At 44.2% G+C, this 16,873-nt stretch overlaps 1 long non-coding RNA gene across 1 annotated transcript; it reads left to right on the top strand.

Moving 5' to 3' along the window:
• Positions 1-889: 889 nt before the first annotated feature.
• On the top strand, positions 890-4,288 carry LOC123058305 (uncharacterized). Its single transcript, XR_006427137.1, has 4 exons — positions 890-1,483; positions 1,569-1,774; positions 2,683-3,935; positions 4,023-4,288. It is a non-coding gene; the product is annotated as an uncharacterized lncRNA (long non-coding RNA).
• The last annotated feature ends 12,585 nt before the right edge of the window (positions 4,289-16,873 follow it).

Here is a 16,873-nt window from a genome sequence, read left to right as displayed (position 1 = left end):
GAACACAGAGGTTGTGGAACCCGACAAGTTTGTTCTTAAGGGTGGTAGCACCCGAACACCCTGGAAGGACAATTGGGTAACTTGACAAATCAGCAGAGACTCCAGAATGGTGCCAAAAGCCTCTTGCATAGGCATGTTGAAGAACTGAAATACAAGAAATTATAGTAACAGAAAACATTCTATCAAGATAGAAAGCAAAAGGATAAATTGCTATCCTATGGATGTTATGCTATGAAATAACCCTCAGGAAGTAACCAAAGAGACCCAAACCATAACCTATTTCTTGCTAGCCTCTGCAAATCTCGAGGACGAGATTTCTTTTAAGGGTGGTAGTTTGTAACATCCCAAAAATTTCCAAATTTTGGAATGTCAATAAATAAGTATATTGCGTGAATTGCTTCAATTTTCATGGGAATCTTAAAACTTGAGTCCTTGTTTAAACTTTTTCAAACCATGTAAAAATATTGGATCACATTTGTCCAATGAAAAAAAAATATGGTTTGGAAAGTTTATTCAAGAATTCCAAAGGGCATTCAGTTCTCTCCGAATATGTTGAAGCCACATTCAAATATATGAGTGAGAATAAAATGACTTTCTCAAATGTGGTGGACAGATATTTCATTTGAAGTTCTTTGAATTTATGAGTTTGAGTGAAGTTGGATCCTATATTGAATTTTAATGCCAGTTAAATATTTCCATAGTATTATAATGAAAATTTAATGAGAGGAGATAATATGACTTCTCCATAAGAAAAACTCAGAAAATATTTAATAGGGCTCATTTGAATATTTGATTGAGTTTCAAATCTTTTTGGTTCTTATAGGGAATTTATAATGACCTTAAAAGAACTTAAAATAATAGAAAAACATATAAAATTGAATTGGGCCATTCCACAATTTCTCGCACATTGTTTCTATCTCTCTCCTATCTGCCCAACCAAGTTGGGCTAAGTCCACCTCACTTCTATATTTATTTTTCTTTCTTTTGCTCCTTGGGCCTAGTATTTTTCCACCAAAGCCCATCTAGCTTACAGACCTCAAGCCTAGGCGCATGCACGTGCTCGTCTCCTTCCTCTGCACGTTCAATCTGAACAGAAACTGAACTTGAACAGCCATGGCGTCTTCACCTCTTCCTCTCCCTCTAGTGCTAACCACAGTCATCCTTTCGACTTGCCACCAACACGAAACTTACAGAGGAACGTAAGGAGAACCCATTCAAAGAATTAAAACCCAACATTATGGCCATAAATCGCCGAATTGATCCGTGAAACGTACACACACAAACAGCCATTAATGGCCATGTTGAGCTCCCTTGATCTCCCCGTACCGGCTTCCACTGCAATTATAAATAGACCCCGAGGAGAGCCCTCAGCCCTAACACCTTCCAGACCCAAAAGCCCTCTCCCTCTCGTCTCAAAACCGGAGAATTTGTCGCCGGACCCGAGCTTCGTTGTCGCCGTCCGTTGACGATCACGTCGCCTCCGGTGAAGCTCAGGACCCCTCGTTCTTCCTTTCTCTGTGTATCTCCCGTGCACACCTCGCTGACCGCTTTTCCCCTCAATTCTCCAGCCAGGTCGCACGAACAACGGCACCCGAGCTCCACCATCGTTCTACCTGCAGCCGCTGCCCACGTCCTCCAGTGGACGAGATCCACAGCGCCAATACCCTATCGTCTTCGTCTCATCGTCAGGAAAGGTGACGTGAACCTCCTCGTGCACGATCGAGCCACGCGTCGTCGCCCCGACCAACTCCGGCGACCGGACCACCTCTCCCCGGTGAGTATTCCTCTCCTTTTGATTGTTCGATCCATCAGGCAACAGGCCGCTCTCTATTCAGTTAAAAAAAATGAATCGGTACCAGCCAGTGAGAACATCACACATGGCATCTCCTGTAAATCCCGTAATTGTATTTTTCAGAAAATATCCAAACTTCGTAAATTCGTATCTCCCAAACCGTATGTCTGATTTCGACAAATAAGATATCCACGGATTCTTTGGAACATCTAGTTTATTGTAAAGATTTAAAATTTCACTTTTGAGCAAATTAAAATTTAGTTTTTATTTAAATAGGAATTGAATACTTTGCTATATCTTTTAATCTGGAAACCAAATGGAAATGTTCCAATTACCAAAGTTGGTCCCTAGAACCATACCTTTCTGTTAGGACCCATACCTTAATTTTCCAACCATGCTTAGTTCATGTTTTAGCCTCTACACCATAAAATCACTTTCCTTACTCATAATTTAACATCTTCGACCAATTACATTTTATGCTTAGATAAATCTCTTAGATTGATCCCTAGAAATATCTGTGGTCATATGTTACTACCACAAAAAATTTGGAGTTAGTAAATTATTAGTTTCAACTCCCTAAACTCATAACTTTCAATTCCCATAGTCGACCACAAGTCTAATATTCTAAATAGTTTCGTTATGGAAATTTGGTTATCAAAACTTGTCTCTCAATCATTCTATATATTGACACCATGATCTTCCCTTGAACCAACTTGACCCACCCTAGAATAAAATCTATGACACATTCCCATCTAAAGAAACTTCTTATCTCAACCATAGCCACGACATGATAATTATCCCACGAATGTATTTATATTGTTAAGTTGAATCTTTCATTTCGATCTTCATATGGATTTGTTGTGTGTTGAAGTATTTTGTTTTATGGTTAGATATTTCGTAAAGTGAAGGAGCGACGATAACAAGTGAAGAATCAACTTCAAGACACAGGCAAGTTGCAATTTGATCATGCCCTGACCTATATTTTCATATTATGAACATCTCTTTGAATTTAAATACTATGCATGTTTTACAAAAGTTTTGCAAAATATTATTACTATCTAGAGCCTTAGGTTCAAGACTTACTACAATGCTTGGACGCGCTTGCACAAATGGGTGGGTTGAAAATCAAACAAGTTTTAAACAAATAAACTTGCCCTCTTTTGGGGCAATGTTTTGTGAAAACTTTTGAAAACCAAAACTATATACTATTTTACTTCTACTCCCTGGGCGGAATGGTATTGACGGGAGCGTCTACAAGTGATTGCGCCCATCGCGGTCTTGCAGTGAATGCGCCCGACTGGGGTCTTGCACACAGGTTTTTGGCGGGGATTGCCATCCAGGGGAATGAGATCTTCCAAGTATAGTTTGATGTAGCTTCCAGTACAACCACATGCTACTATGGGCTCGAGCTTAGCTTAGTACTAACGGAAAACCCTTACCTCAGGACCGCCATCGGAGAGGGGCTTTCATTGCCTAAGTTGCGGGCGGCTTGGTCAGGTATAGGGGGCTGTTATGGAAAGGCTTCGTCGCAATCTCCTCCTAGTCGTACACCCAAGTGTGTAACATAAACGGGGTTGGTTGTGTCATGTGGGGAACGTGTACGACCGCTGTAGAGGGTTTAACCTAATCGATTAGCCGTGCCCCCGGTTATGGGCAAATTGAGCAACTAAAGACTTGGACTGAAGAAGAATCTCCCCTCTCTTTCCTAAAAATCTGTTTAAGGGTTAAAGTTGAGGAATGAGCACAGTGAATGTGTTTCACTTCAACCGTATGTATGTTTAAAACTATTTTTGAAGAATGAGCACTGGTGCGTATATCCAAGTGTCTCACTCCTACCTTTTATACAAAAAACTATTTCTATTTCAAAAGAAGTGTACAAAATTTACTATAGGAGAAAATTGGCTTCATGCAAAGGAAACCTCCACCAATACTTACCCTGCATATATAATCTGTTATACTTTCCTTTGCAACTTGCGAGTACATTCCACGTACTCATCTGCACCTGTCATGTGCAGATCTCGACAAATTAAGAGACGATAGGGTTATGGTCTACATTCAACGAGCCCAGTGGCATTGATGGAGCCTAACTTAGTGACTACGTATAATTCCGCTGTATTATCTGCTAGCTTGAGCTGTGTCTAAGGTATGATTTTATATATATCTGGATCTATTGTTGTAGTAGAATGATGTATGTCTTACTGATATTCATTTTTGTTACTGTGTGCTCTAGCTATGATCCAGGGATAGCACAGTAAGCATAGAGACCCGGATTCTACCAAATCCGGGTCGTTACATGACGCCGGGGCTGCTAAAGCACCGGAGCACAGCGTGGAGATGGAGACAGAGGTTGCGGTCACCGCAGGCGTGTTATTGTTGCACCCTGACGTCGTCGACGGCGACGAGCTTCCACAGCCGGAGGCGGAGTTCCACACGGACTCCGACGACCACTCCGACAACGACTCCTACGACCACTCCGGCGACGACTCCGATAATGACGGACAGCTAGTTAGTCATCTATACCCGTTTATGTGTCAAATAGATCATAGGGTTTCTCTGGTTACTCCTACCTCCCCATTTTTGGAATAGAAATCATGTGGTTATGTTCTCCCGATCTATGAAATCTGAGTAAGTTTCGTTAGATCCGTGTAGTGTATTGATTGTTTGAATTGTACAGGTGATAAGTGATTATTTGTTTCATCTGTGCAAATGATTTCTGCTAGTAATCCAACTAGGATTAGTGTTCGCGCTAATAATTCCTAGCCAGGACTTGACAATTGATTTTGAATGACCTACCTATATTTCTGCCATTATTTTCATCAAGATTGGTCTGTACATAGACGATGTGCTTAAAAATCGAACCATAATCTCTCGATATGTATAAATAAATAGCCGTAAATTCCTAATCCTACTTCATGGCATGTAATCAGTGATTTGATGCCAAATTTGTTTTACTATTTGTATAGGTATTGTCTGACGATGTGGACAGCGAGGATGAAGATGTCCAGAGGAGGTACAAGAGGCGAATCCTGAGGGAGCTTTATGCGGGAATGCATAACAAGCGTATTAGGACGTGGAACAACGGCTATGGATGCCCATTTTTCCACCACAAGATTCATGACGCGTATCTAAGTGTTCTGGCGCATGCAAAAGGACGGGCCGTTGGCTCCTTCAAGCAGAAGTATTCCCACAGGGTGGCACATGGCACGTACGCCAAGTACCTGGAGAAGCTTCAGCATCGTGCCGGCCGCATGTGAGATGAGATGTGGGATGGATCGAACTATGTACGCTTGAGTATGCTTAATGAGGGTTGAACTATGTACTTATGGTTGAACTATGCTTATGTACATGTACGCTTATTTTCTATGTCTGAGTAAAATATTTCGCCAAATTTTGGTAAAAATTACAATGGGGGACCAATAAATCAGGATGGAGGTAGTACGTCAAGCACACACGGTTCCCAAAATTGGAACCGTGTGCAATGACATTCATTTTGCCTGCTACGTTAATCACACATGGTTCTCTCTAGCAAACCGTCGCCCCCAAAATTCTTTGTGGGACAGAAAATCCTCACCACCGAATTCAAAAAAGAAAAAAGAAAACCCTAACCATCCCCATGTCATAAAAACCCTCACCCCACTCGCCACCCCCTCGGCCCCTCCGGTATGTTCCCCATTCACACCTGCACAAGCTCCTCCGCGTCTATGCCATGGCACTGCCTATCGCTGTCAGGACCCCGGTTCCATGTCACATCGATCTAGCCGGTAACACCTCATATTACATTGCAGCCTCACGCACGGTATCCCCACGGGTGTCGCCTTACCGTGGCCCGGGACCGTTTGCTCCTTTTGGCTCACGTATATGATAGTGTCGCTAGCATCCATATGACAGAGAACCCGGGCCGACATGGCTAGTCGTGAACCCAAAGCGGTACAGACCTATGGAGACATGCATACATGAATCACATCGAGCATGTCGGTCATCAATGAGTGAATCCAGACTGTAGCACTAGGCTAACAGGACTCCGGGGAACCCGGGCTGTAGCAGGCTAGGCAGGACTCCGGAAGTCACCGCGTGACATTTCTCCGAAGGGACAGACATAGGAACGAAGTGAAACACATGCCGGTCAGTCAAGTGTCGTGAGCAGTAGTGCTGGGCTAACAGGACTCCGGTGAACCGGGTTGTAGCGGACTACTATGGCTCAAGGAGCACTAGACTATATTTCCCCATAAGAGAGGCTGCCAAGGATAAGCAACTAGATTGTCGGATCCCACACATACCAAGCATTTCAATCATACACATAATATGCTCGATATGTGTAAATACAACATGGCATCACAACAAAACTCTACAACTCAAGTACTTTATTTAAAGGCTCCAGAGAGCCATACATAACATGTTCATACAGGTATGGGTCACATGACCCGACACTCAAGTCATACAAGCATACAAGCACATGCGGAAGCAAATAGTCTGAGTACAGACACTAGAAAGCTGTAACGCCCTCGATGCGGCTATATCTCCCACGTGTCGAAGCACGACTTAGAGGCATAACCGCATTGAAAGCAATGTCGCAAGTGAGGTAATCTTCACACAACCCATGTAATACATAAGGGAAAGAGAGATACATAGTTGGCTTACAATCGCTACTTCACACAATTACATGAATAAAAGCATTACAACATCCAAATACAATCAAGGTCCGACTACGGAACCAAAATAAAAGAAGAACCCCAAATGCGACAAGGCCCCCGATCGACCCCAACTGGGCTCCACTACTGATCAACTAGAACGAAACAACACAAAGGGCAAGATCTTCATCGAGCTCCTCCTTGAGCTTGGTTGCGTCATATGCACGGTTCAACGGCACCTGCAAGCTGGTTTTGGAAGTTATCTGTGAGCCACGGGGACTCAGCAATCTCGCACCCTCACGATCAAGACTATTTAAGATTATGGGTAAGGTAAAGGTATGAGGTGGAGCTGCAGCAAGCGACTAGCATATATGGTGGCTAACATACGCAAATGAGAGCGAGAAGAGAAGGCAAAGCACGATCGAGAAACTATGATCAAGAAGTGATCCTAGAACAATCTACGTCAAGCATAACTCCAACACCATGTTCACTTCCCGGACTCCGCCGAGAAGAGACCATCACGGTTACACACACAGTTAATTCATTTTAGTTAAATTAAGGTTCAAGTTATCTACAACCGAACATTAACAAATTCCCATCTGCCCATAATCGCGGGCACGGCTTTCGAAAGTTCAAATCCCTACAGGGGTGTCCAAACTTAGCCCATCACAAGCTCTCACGGTCAACGAAGCATATTCCTTCTAGCGGGAAGACCCGATCAGACTCGAAATCCCGGTTACAAGACATTTCGACAATGGTAAAACAAGTCCAGCAACACTGCCCAAATGTGCCGACAAATCCCGATAGGAGCTGCACATATCTCGTTCTCAGGGCACACTCAGATGAGCGCTCCATACAACTAAAACCAAACCTCGAGTTTCCCTGAGGGGCGCTGCACAGGGCTCTAGTTTGGACCAACACTCAGAGGAGCACTAGCCCGGGGGGGGGGGGGGGTAAAATAATGATGACCCTCAAGAGCGCGACTCCCAAGGGAAAAGAAAAGGCTAGGTGGCAAATGGTAAAACTAATGTTGGGCATTGCTGGAGGAGTTTTATTCAAGGCGTACTATCAAGGGGTTCCCATAATAGCCCAACCGCGTAAGGAACGCAAAATCCGGGAACATAACCCCGATATGATGGAAACTAGGGCGGCAAGAGTGGAACAAAACACCAGGCATAAGGCCGAGCCTTCCACCCTTTACCAAGTATATAGATGCATTAATTAAATAAGAGATATTGTGATATCCCAACAAGTAAACAATGTTCCAACAAGGAACGATCTCCATGTTCCAACAAGGAACAAACATCAATCTTCACCTGCAACTAACAACGCTATATGAGGGGCTGAGCAAAGCGGTAACATAGCCAAACAACGGTTTGCTAGGACAAGGTTGGTTAGAGGCTTGGCTTAACAAGATGGGAGGCATGATAAGCAAGTGGTAGGTATCGCAGCATAGGCATAGCAAAAGAGCGAGCATCTAGCAAGCAAAGATAGAAGTGATTTCGAGGGTATGGTCATCTTGCCTGAAATCCCGCAAGGAAGAAGAACGAGTCCAAGAAGAAGACAAATGGACGTAGTCGAACGGGTCCTCACAAACGCGACATTATCGGAACCAACCCGAAGAAGCAACACCGGAAAGAAACAAACAACATAGTAAACAACCACGACATGAACATGGCATGATGCGCAACCAAGTATGATGCATGTCCGGTTTAATGAAGCATGGCATGGCAAAGAGCACAAACAATCCTACAAATTAAGTGGAGCTCAATATGCAACGAGTTGCATATTGACGGAACACCACATTAATTATTTAGTTCTCTCCCGGTTAGGTACACAACAAATTTAAATGTTGGTTAATATGGCAAGAGGTGAAGCATAACAAAACTACCTAACTAGGCAAGTTTAAATGAGGCCGGAAGAACAAACAACAAGTCCGGAAAAATCCCCATGTGCAATTTAAGGATTTGGTACTGTTCTGCCCTAAACCATATTTTAGAGTTATTAAACATGCAAAGTGATGCCACCAAGTTAAACTAGGCAAAATTCTACCCCATTTACATATAAAGTTTATTAAATTCGGAGTTACGGTTATTTAGTTATGAATTAAAGCATTTTATCAAGTTATTTAAGCAAATTTAAACAAACAACATTTTAAACATTTTGAACATGGATGGAAATGACATATTATGAAACTACACAAAATTCTAAGCAACTTTCATTTATAATTCATTTTATTCTGGTGCATAGATGATGAGTTATTATATGCATGAAACAGGAGGGTTTTTCTACAAAAACATGGTTCTCTGGAATAAAAGATAAATTCGTTCAGGAGGAAAAAAATATGTCCATGGGCTGAAACCACCTAGCCCAACAAATGCAGGATAGGGGCTGGGCGCTGCTCACATGGGCCAAGGCCCGGCTGTGCTGGGCGCTGCTCACATGGGCCAAGGCCCGGCTGTGCTGGGCCGGCCTTGGTGGATCGAACGAGGAGATGGTGGGGGTGTGGTCAACGCAGGCGCTGGGCTTGCTCCTGGTCGTCTCCTCGTATGGAGGCAGAGCAATGGCGACAGAGGGGTGGAAGCAGAGGCACGACGGCAGGGGACTTGGCGCACAGCGGAGCGACGGACTTGACGCACAGAGGAGGCCAGCGGGAGGAAGAGTAGCTCGGCGCGGGACTTGGCAAGGGGCGACCTGAGGGGCTTCGCCGGCATCTGCACTCGCGGCAACCGGGCGATGCAGGCGCGACAACAGGGAGGCCGGCGGGACTTGCCGCATCAGGACCGGCCAGAGGAGGAATTTGGCGCACAGGGCTTCACGGGAGGGCGGAGGAAGACCGGACTTGGATGACGGAATCCAACGGAGGGGCTGAATCTGGGGCGCGGAGGCGAGGATCCATGGCGGCGGAGCTCCATCCTGTGGCCATGGCGAGGCCCTTGTTCGTCCTGAAGAAAGAGAGACCGTGAGGTGAGGTGCTAGAGAGAGAGAGAGAGATCAATGGTAGAGAGAGAGAAATGGAGGCGAGGTCGGCCTGGTAGGGGTGGTCTCCGATGAGGCTGGCCGGCGACGAGGTAAGGCGAAGGCGCTCGGGAGGAGCTCGTCTCCCTGGTCGACAAGGAGAGCGAGGAGGGAGAGGATCGATGGGCTTGGGTGGATCGAGGGGAAGCAGAGGCTGGCGCTGGTTGGCTGGATTGGATCGGGGGGAAATGAAGCTGGTTGGTGGAAGGATCCCGAGGGGGATTTGGTGGAATGGCGGCGGCGGCTGGGAGGATGGGACATCTCTCCTCAAATTTAGGGTTGGACTATATATTTATAGCATATGGGTGTTTGGCTAGGGGCTAATCTGGATCCTCCAATCGAAATCGAGCGGTTGAGAAAAATAGGTTAGGAAGTCTAATAAACAAAACAGAGACGTTTTATAGATGTTTGGGGATGATCCGGATCCCACGGTGATGACTGTCCGGGTCGGGTCCGGTACAGCTTTTCCGACGCGCGCACGAGGGGGTTTGATGCACTGAGCAGAGAGGGTTTCGGATCGTGCGATCGCATCGGACAACTCTGGAAGCAAAGAGGGGAAAGAGGATGGACTAGGTAGGCTGAGAAGAGAGAGGGGGGAAGCAACCCGGCAACTGTTTCCGGAGACCGGAAACGTCCGACGTTTGACCGGCTATACTGCCGCTATAGTTTAACGGTTGGGCTATCAAACGAACTCCGAATGCGATGAAACCTGACAGGCGGTCCATCTACACTATAATAAGACCACACGCCAACTTTCAACCCAATCCAAGAACATTTTCCGGCCACTTATAAAATAATATATCGGACATGCCGCGGGCGCGTGCGAGTGTGGTTGGGCTCAGAACAGACAACGGACGGAACTGGGGGAACCCGGACGGATGCAAGTTTTGAAAACATGATGATGCAATGCACATGATGACATGATGAAATGCAACACGCAGGCAAATGATATGGCAACAACAGCGAAACACCGGAAGACACCTGGCGCAACAGTCTCGGGGCATCACAACACTCCACCACTACGAGAGGATCTCGTCCCGAGATCTAGAATGGCACCGGAGGGACAGCGGAAGAGAAAAGAGGAGAGGTAAAATTAAGTTGCTTCTTTGACTAAACGAGTGAAACCAAAGAACCTTGAAGAGGTTAAGCCATCTCGAGAAAAGAATACAATGGAGATAAACGAAGTTGAAAGCACTCCGTTAGAAAAGAGGAACAAAGAAGAATGAATTCGGAGAACACTCCGGTTGAAAAGTGATACAAGACTTGATAAAATGAAAGAGCTTGAGCAAAAGGACACAACACTCCGGTTGAAAGGATAAGCACGAATCAAACATGATCTTGACAAGACCGGAAGATGGGTTGAAGAGAGCAACATCACAATGGGTCCAAAACAAAAGAATAGAAGATAGATAATTGAAATAAAAGAATGGAGAAGAAAATGCCATCTTATGCCACAAGAGAGCTTGAAGAGGCATCTTTAGGAGAAGGGTCGAACGGAGTTGTTGGAACACCATCAACGAAAAGAATAGGCTTGATATGGTCTTATAGAAGGCATCCCAATGTTATGAGGTGACAACTTGCCACTCACGGAAAAGATTGGATTGATAACAACGAGGAGACGAGAAAGTTATTTCACCAGGAGGATAAATGAAGAACTTGGATCATTTATGAGCACCACAATTAGCAATGATCCTTAGGGAAAGCTTAAGGTGAAATATAGCCCAAGATAACTCTAATGACGAGATTGATGGATTTAAAATATCTCATTCTTGATAACTTGTGAATCATGAAACACGAAGGAAAATTACCAAAAATGACATAACACCACCTCAAAAGATAAGATAGAACGAATTGGACTTTGGGATGCAAGATGAATAATGCTTGAACTCCTCTGAAACGAATCTTGATGAGCAGTTCGAGAAGGAATTAAATCCTTGATGAACCATCATGTAGAACCTCCATGAAGAACTCCGGCAACAAAAGAAATGATCAAACAGAAGGAAAGAGAGGTCGAAAAACACAAGGTGAAACCTTGTAATGCTTTAGATGTATCTCCGAGATGATATAATTGCGAGAGCTTGGAACTCCGGAAAAGAAAGATGAGCTATTGAAACCAAGAATTTGGTGAGCCTCCGGAATAAGGAATTAATCACTTGGATGAACAAGAATAAGAATTATGTTATGCTTATCCTTCACCAATTAAATTGATGACAATGAACGGATTTAGCATATTGCTTATTCTCATAGAAAGGATTAAGATGGATATAGCACAAACTTGAGAAAGGTGTTCAACGATCCACCGGTAGGATTGAAAAGAACGAAAGAGTTGATATGATAAACGAATGACGAGAAGTCTTGAACGAACCACCGTAAGAATTGATTATGAATGAAGTAAAGATAAAGAAACACCGGGAAGAATTATGAAATGAATGAAGATACTTGAGAGGATTTAGATACATGAGAACGAAGAGATCACGAGCCAAAAAGAGAATGTTTGAACGATGCACCGGTATGATTAGGATAAAGATAGCTGAAGGCTGAGAATGAATAAGTCTTCTGAAATGATGGGCTCCGGATAATCAAACTGAAAAGACTCCTGAATTGCTCCGGATAGGTGAAAAAAATATCTCGCAATCGAAAACAATTATGAGAGGATGACATGAAGCTAGAGCCATGAATCTTGAAGAGAATGGAAAGATTGAGAGCAAATCTTCTTCGGTCTTCAAATATTGAGAATACCGATGAGAAACACCACCAAGAATTATTTAGACACTCCAGAATGAAGAATGGAAAGGTTGAGCCAATGATGAAAAGAATTTGACAGATCTTGGAGAGGACATTTGACTGATGATAAATCATTCTTACGTCAAACTTTGAAAAGAAATTTTAGAATAGCTCCGGGAAAATTAGAAGAGTCAAGTAAGATCCTGGAAAAAGACCTGTGGGTTAGGGCCCACTCAAAAGAAAACACCGTTGAACAATTTAAAAGAAAGATTGCACCGGTTGAATTAAATGGCTTGAGTGAGATAACAGACTCAAGATATCTTGAACACTCCGGAACAAATGAATAGCGAAGAGTGGATGATTATGAGGTGCACCGGCATGAGAAGGTATTTGAAACGAGGAAAAAGGATATGATCAACACCAAAGCTTGATTTGAATCCACCGTAGAAGAAAACGAGTGATGAGAGACGAACTTGAAGCTTCATTAGCATCTTCTGAGAATCAACGGATAAGAACATTAACGGAAAAGAATGGAGAGACTTCACGAGAATAAAAGGATACTTGATTAAGAAATTTGGTTCCTTGAAGAAAAGGGTGGGAGGGAGGGAAAACAAAGGCAACTTGGAGATGGATGAAACAAACACCGTTCAGAGGAAACTGATACTTAATCTTGCAGATGTTGAAATGATCGGCTTCACTTGAAGAGAAAACACACTGGTTGAAAAAGAATTAACATGACAATCTCGATTGTCATGAAGGATTTGCATTCACATAGAAATGTGAGAACACCACTTATGAAAGGTATGGAATCAACATTTGACATTGAAGCAACTCGAATACCACAACTGAAAACAAAACAAAGGATTGGCTTGCAAAATAAGCCGGAACAAACATATGATAGAGATTTCGTCCGAAGTTTTTGTGGTGGGGCCTACACGGGCTCGATCGTACAGCACCATCATGTACAAGGCAGTGCACATGACATACGAAGCGTCCCCGAGTCGGCATAGCCAAGGACACTTTAAGACACAACGAAACCACTGTAAAACCGACCATGAATAGGCGGACCACTAGACGTCGAACCCCAATTTCATATCATACATCTGTCGGAAAGATATCCTAAGAGCTACTTGAATTCCAACTTATAAACTCCCAAAATTTTCCCAGTTATGTAATCAGGTGTTGGGAATACAGGGGAAGCATAATATCTCACCCAAAACTAGCAAATCCTACATCCAACAGTATCCATCCTTCAACACATAACCAAGAAACCTTCGGAAATCATCTACCTCAACCTTCGAAAAGCATCCGTTATACAAGTTATGGCAATACTCCTGAACTCCCACCCCAGTACTGGGTGGCGTCGAGGTTATCTCACCAACAACTGCGTAAAAGAGATTTTCAATGTCGGCGAAACTAAACTCAGGTATTCCAGAACTGCAACGATAAAATTGTGACGACAACACCTCGGAGCTCAACTCCACGGTACACTACCACAACCCCTAAATGTCAGGAGGCACCAAGAACAATGTTCTCGTCACAAAACCATCGGAACGATTCCAAGATACCCGCGTGATCCTAAATTTTTTTATTGAAATTTGAGAAGAGAAGAATCAAAACTCTACGTCAGGAAGCCTCACCAGAGCGATGAAGGGACTGGGAGTAAAAAGAATTCCTAACTCTCCGATATATATAATTCCTAAATGACTCAAAACATTTTTCTAGACTCAACTCGTCAGCTAATTCGATCAAGCAGTGGGGGCTCCTAAGGTCGGGGAAGGCTCTGATTACCAACTTGTAACGCCCTCGATGCGGCTATATCTCCCACGCGTCGAAGCACGACTTAGAGGCATAACCGCATTGAAAGCAATGTCGCAAGTGAGGTAGTCTTCACACAACCCATGTAATACATAAGGGAAAGAGAGATACATAGTTGGCTTACAATCGCCACTTCACACAATTACATGAATAAAAGCATTACAACATCCAAATACAATCAAGGTCCGACTACGGAACCAAAATAAAAGAAGAACCCCAAATGCGACAAGGCCCCCGATCAACCCCAACTGGGCTCCACTACTGATCAACTAGAACGAAACAACACAAAGGGCAAGATCTTCATCGAGCTCCTCCTTGAGCTTGGTTGCGTCATATGCACGGTTCAACGGCACCTGCAAGCTGGTTTTGGAAGTAATCTATGAGCCACGGGGACTTAGCAATCTCGCACCCTCGCGATCAAGACTATTTAAGATTATGGGTAAGGTAAAGGTATGAGGTGGATCTGCAGCAAGCGACTACCATATATGGTGGCTAACATACGCAAATGAGAGCGAGAAGAGAAGGCAAAGCACGATCGAGAAACTATGATCAAGAAGTGATCCTAGAACAATCTACGTCAAGCATAACTCCAACACCATGTTCACTTCCTGGACTCCGCCGAGAAGAGACCATCACAGTTACACACACAGTTGATTCATTTTAGTTAAATTAAGGTTCAAGTTATCTACAACCGAACATTAACAAATTCCCATCTGCCCATAATCACGGGCACAACTTTCGAAAGTTCAAATGCCTGCAAGGGTGTCCCAACTTAGCCCATCACAAGCTCTCACGGTCAACGAAGGATATTCCTTCTAGTGGGAAGACCCGATCAGACTCAGAATCCCGGTTACAAGACATTTCGACAATGGTAAAACAAGTCTAGCAACACCGCCCGAATGTGCCGAAAAATCCCGATAGGAGCTGCACATATGTCGTTCTCAGGGCACACTCAGATGAGCGCTCCATACAACTAAACCAAACCTCGAGTTTCCCCGAGGGGGCGTTGCATAGGGCTCTAGTTTGGACCAACACTCAGAGAAGCACTGGCCCGGGGGGGGGGGGTAAAATAATGATGACCCTCAGGAGCACGACTCCTAAGGGAAAAGAAAAGGCTAGGTGGCAAATGGTAAAACCAATGTTGGGCATTGCTGGAGGAGTTTTATTCAAGGCGAACTGTCAAGGGGTTCCCATAACAGCCCAACCACGTGAGGAACGCAAAATCCGGGAACATAACACCAATATGACAGAAACTAGGGCGGCAAGAGTGGAACAAAACACCAGGCATAAGGCCGAGCCTTCCACCCTTTACGAAGTATATATATGCATTAATTAAATAAGAGATATTGTGATATCCCAACAAGTAAACAATGTTCCAACAAGGAACGATCTCCATGTTCCAACAAGGAACAAACTTTAATCTTCACCTGCAACTAACAACGCTATAAGAGGGGCTGAGCAAAGTGGTAACATAGCCAAACAATGGTTTGCTAGGACAAGGTTGGTTAGAGGCTTGGCTTAACAAGATGGGAGGCATGATAAGCAAGTGGTAGGTATCGCAGCATATGCATAGCAAAAGAGTGAGCATCTAGGAAGCAAAGATAGAAGTGATTTCGAGGGTATGGTCATCTTGTCTGAAATCCCGCAAGGAAGAAGAATGAGTCCAAGAAGAAGACAAACAGACGTAGTCGAACGGGTCCTCACAAATGCCACGTTATCGGAACCAACCCGAAGAAGCAACATCGGAAAGAAACAAACAACATAGTAAACAACCACGACATGAACATGGCATGATGCGCAACCAAGTATGATGCATGTCCGGTTTAATGAAGCATGGCATGGCAAAGAGCACAAACAATCCTACAAATTAAGTGGAGCTCAATATGCAACGAGTTGCATATTGACGGAACACCACATTAATTATTTAGTTCTCTCCCGGTTAGGTACTCAACAAATTTAAATGTTGGTTAACATGGCAAGAGGTGAAGCATAACAAAACTACCTAACTAGGCAAGTTTAAATGAGGCCGGAACAACAAACAACAAGTCCGGAAAAATCCCCATGTGCAATTTAAGGATTTGGTACTGTTCTGCCCTAAACCATATTTTAGAGTTATTAAACATGCAAAGTGATGCCACCAAGTTAAACTAGGAAAAATTCTACCCCATTTACATATAAAGTTTATTAAATTCGGAGTTACGGTTATTTAGTTATGAATTAAAGCATTTTAGCAAGTTATTTAAGCAAATTTAAACAAACAACATTTTAAACATTTTGAACATGGATGGAAATGACATATTATGAAACTACACGAAATTATAAGGAACTTTCATTTATAATTCGTTTTAATCCGGTGCATAGATGATGAGTTATTATATGCATGAAACAAGAGGGTTTTTCTGCAAAAACAGGGTTCTCTGGAATAAAAGATAAATTCGTTCAGGGGAAAAATATGTCCATGGGCTGAAACCACCTAGCCTAACAAATACAGGATAGGGGCTGGGTGCTGCTCACATGGCCAAGGCCCGGATGTGCTGGGCCGGCCTTGGTGGATCGAATGAAGAGATGGTGGGGGTGCGGTCAACGCAGGCGCTAGGCTTGCTCCTGGTCGTCTCCTCGTATGGAGGCAGAGCAACGACGACAGAGGGGTGGAAGCAGAGGCGCGATGGCAGGGGACTTGGCACACAGTAGAGCGACAGACTTGACGCACAGAGGAGGCCAGCGGGAGGAAGAGCACCTCGGCGCGGGACTTGGCAAGGGGCGACCTGCGGGGCTTCGCCGACGTCTGCACTCGCGGCAACCGGGCGATGCAGGCGCGGCAACAGGGAGGCCGGCGGGACTTTCTGCATCAGGACCGGCCGGAGGAGGAACTTGGCACACAGGGCTTCACGGG

The sequence above is a fragment of the Triticum aestivum genome, chromosome 3A (assembly GCF_018294505.1).
Source record: "Triticum aestivum cultivar Chinese Spring chromosome 3A, IWGSC CS RefSeq v2.1, whole genome shotgun sequence".
Taxonomy (NCBI): Eukaryota; Viridiplantae; Streptophyta; class Magnoliopsida; order Poales; family Poaceae; genus Triticum; species Triticum aestivum.
This window is presented reverse-complemented; position numbering and strand designations above follow the sequence as displayed.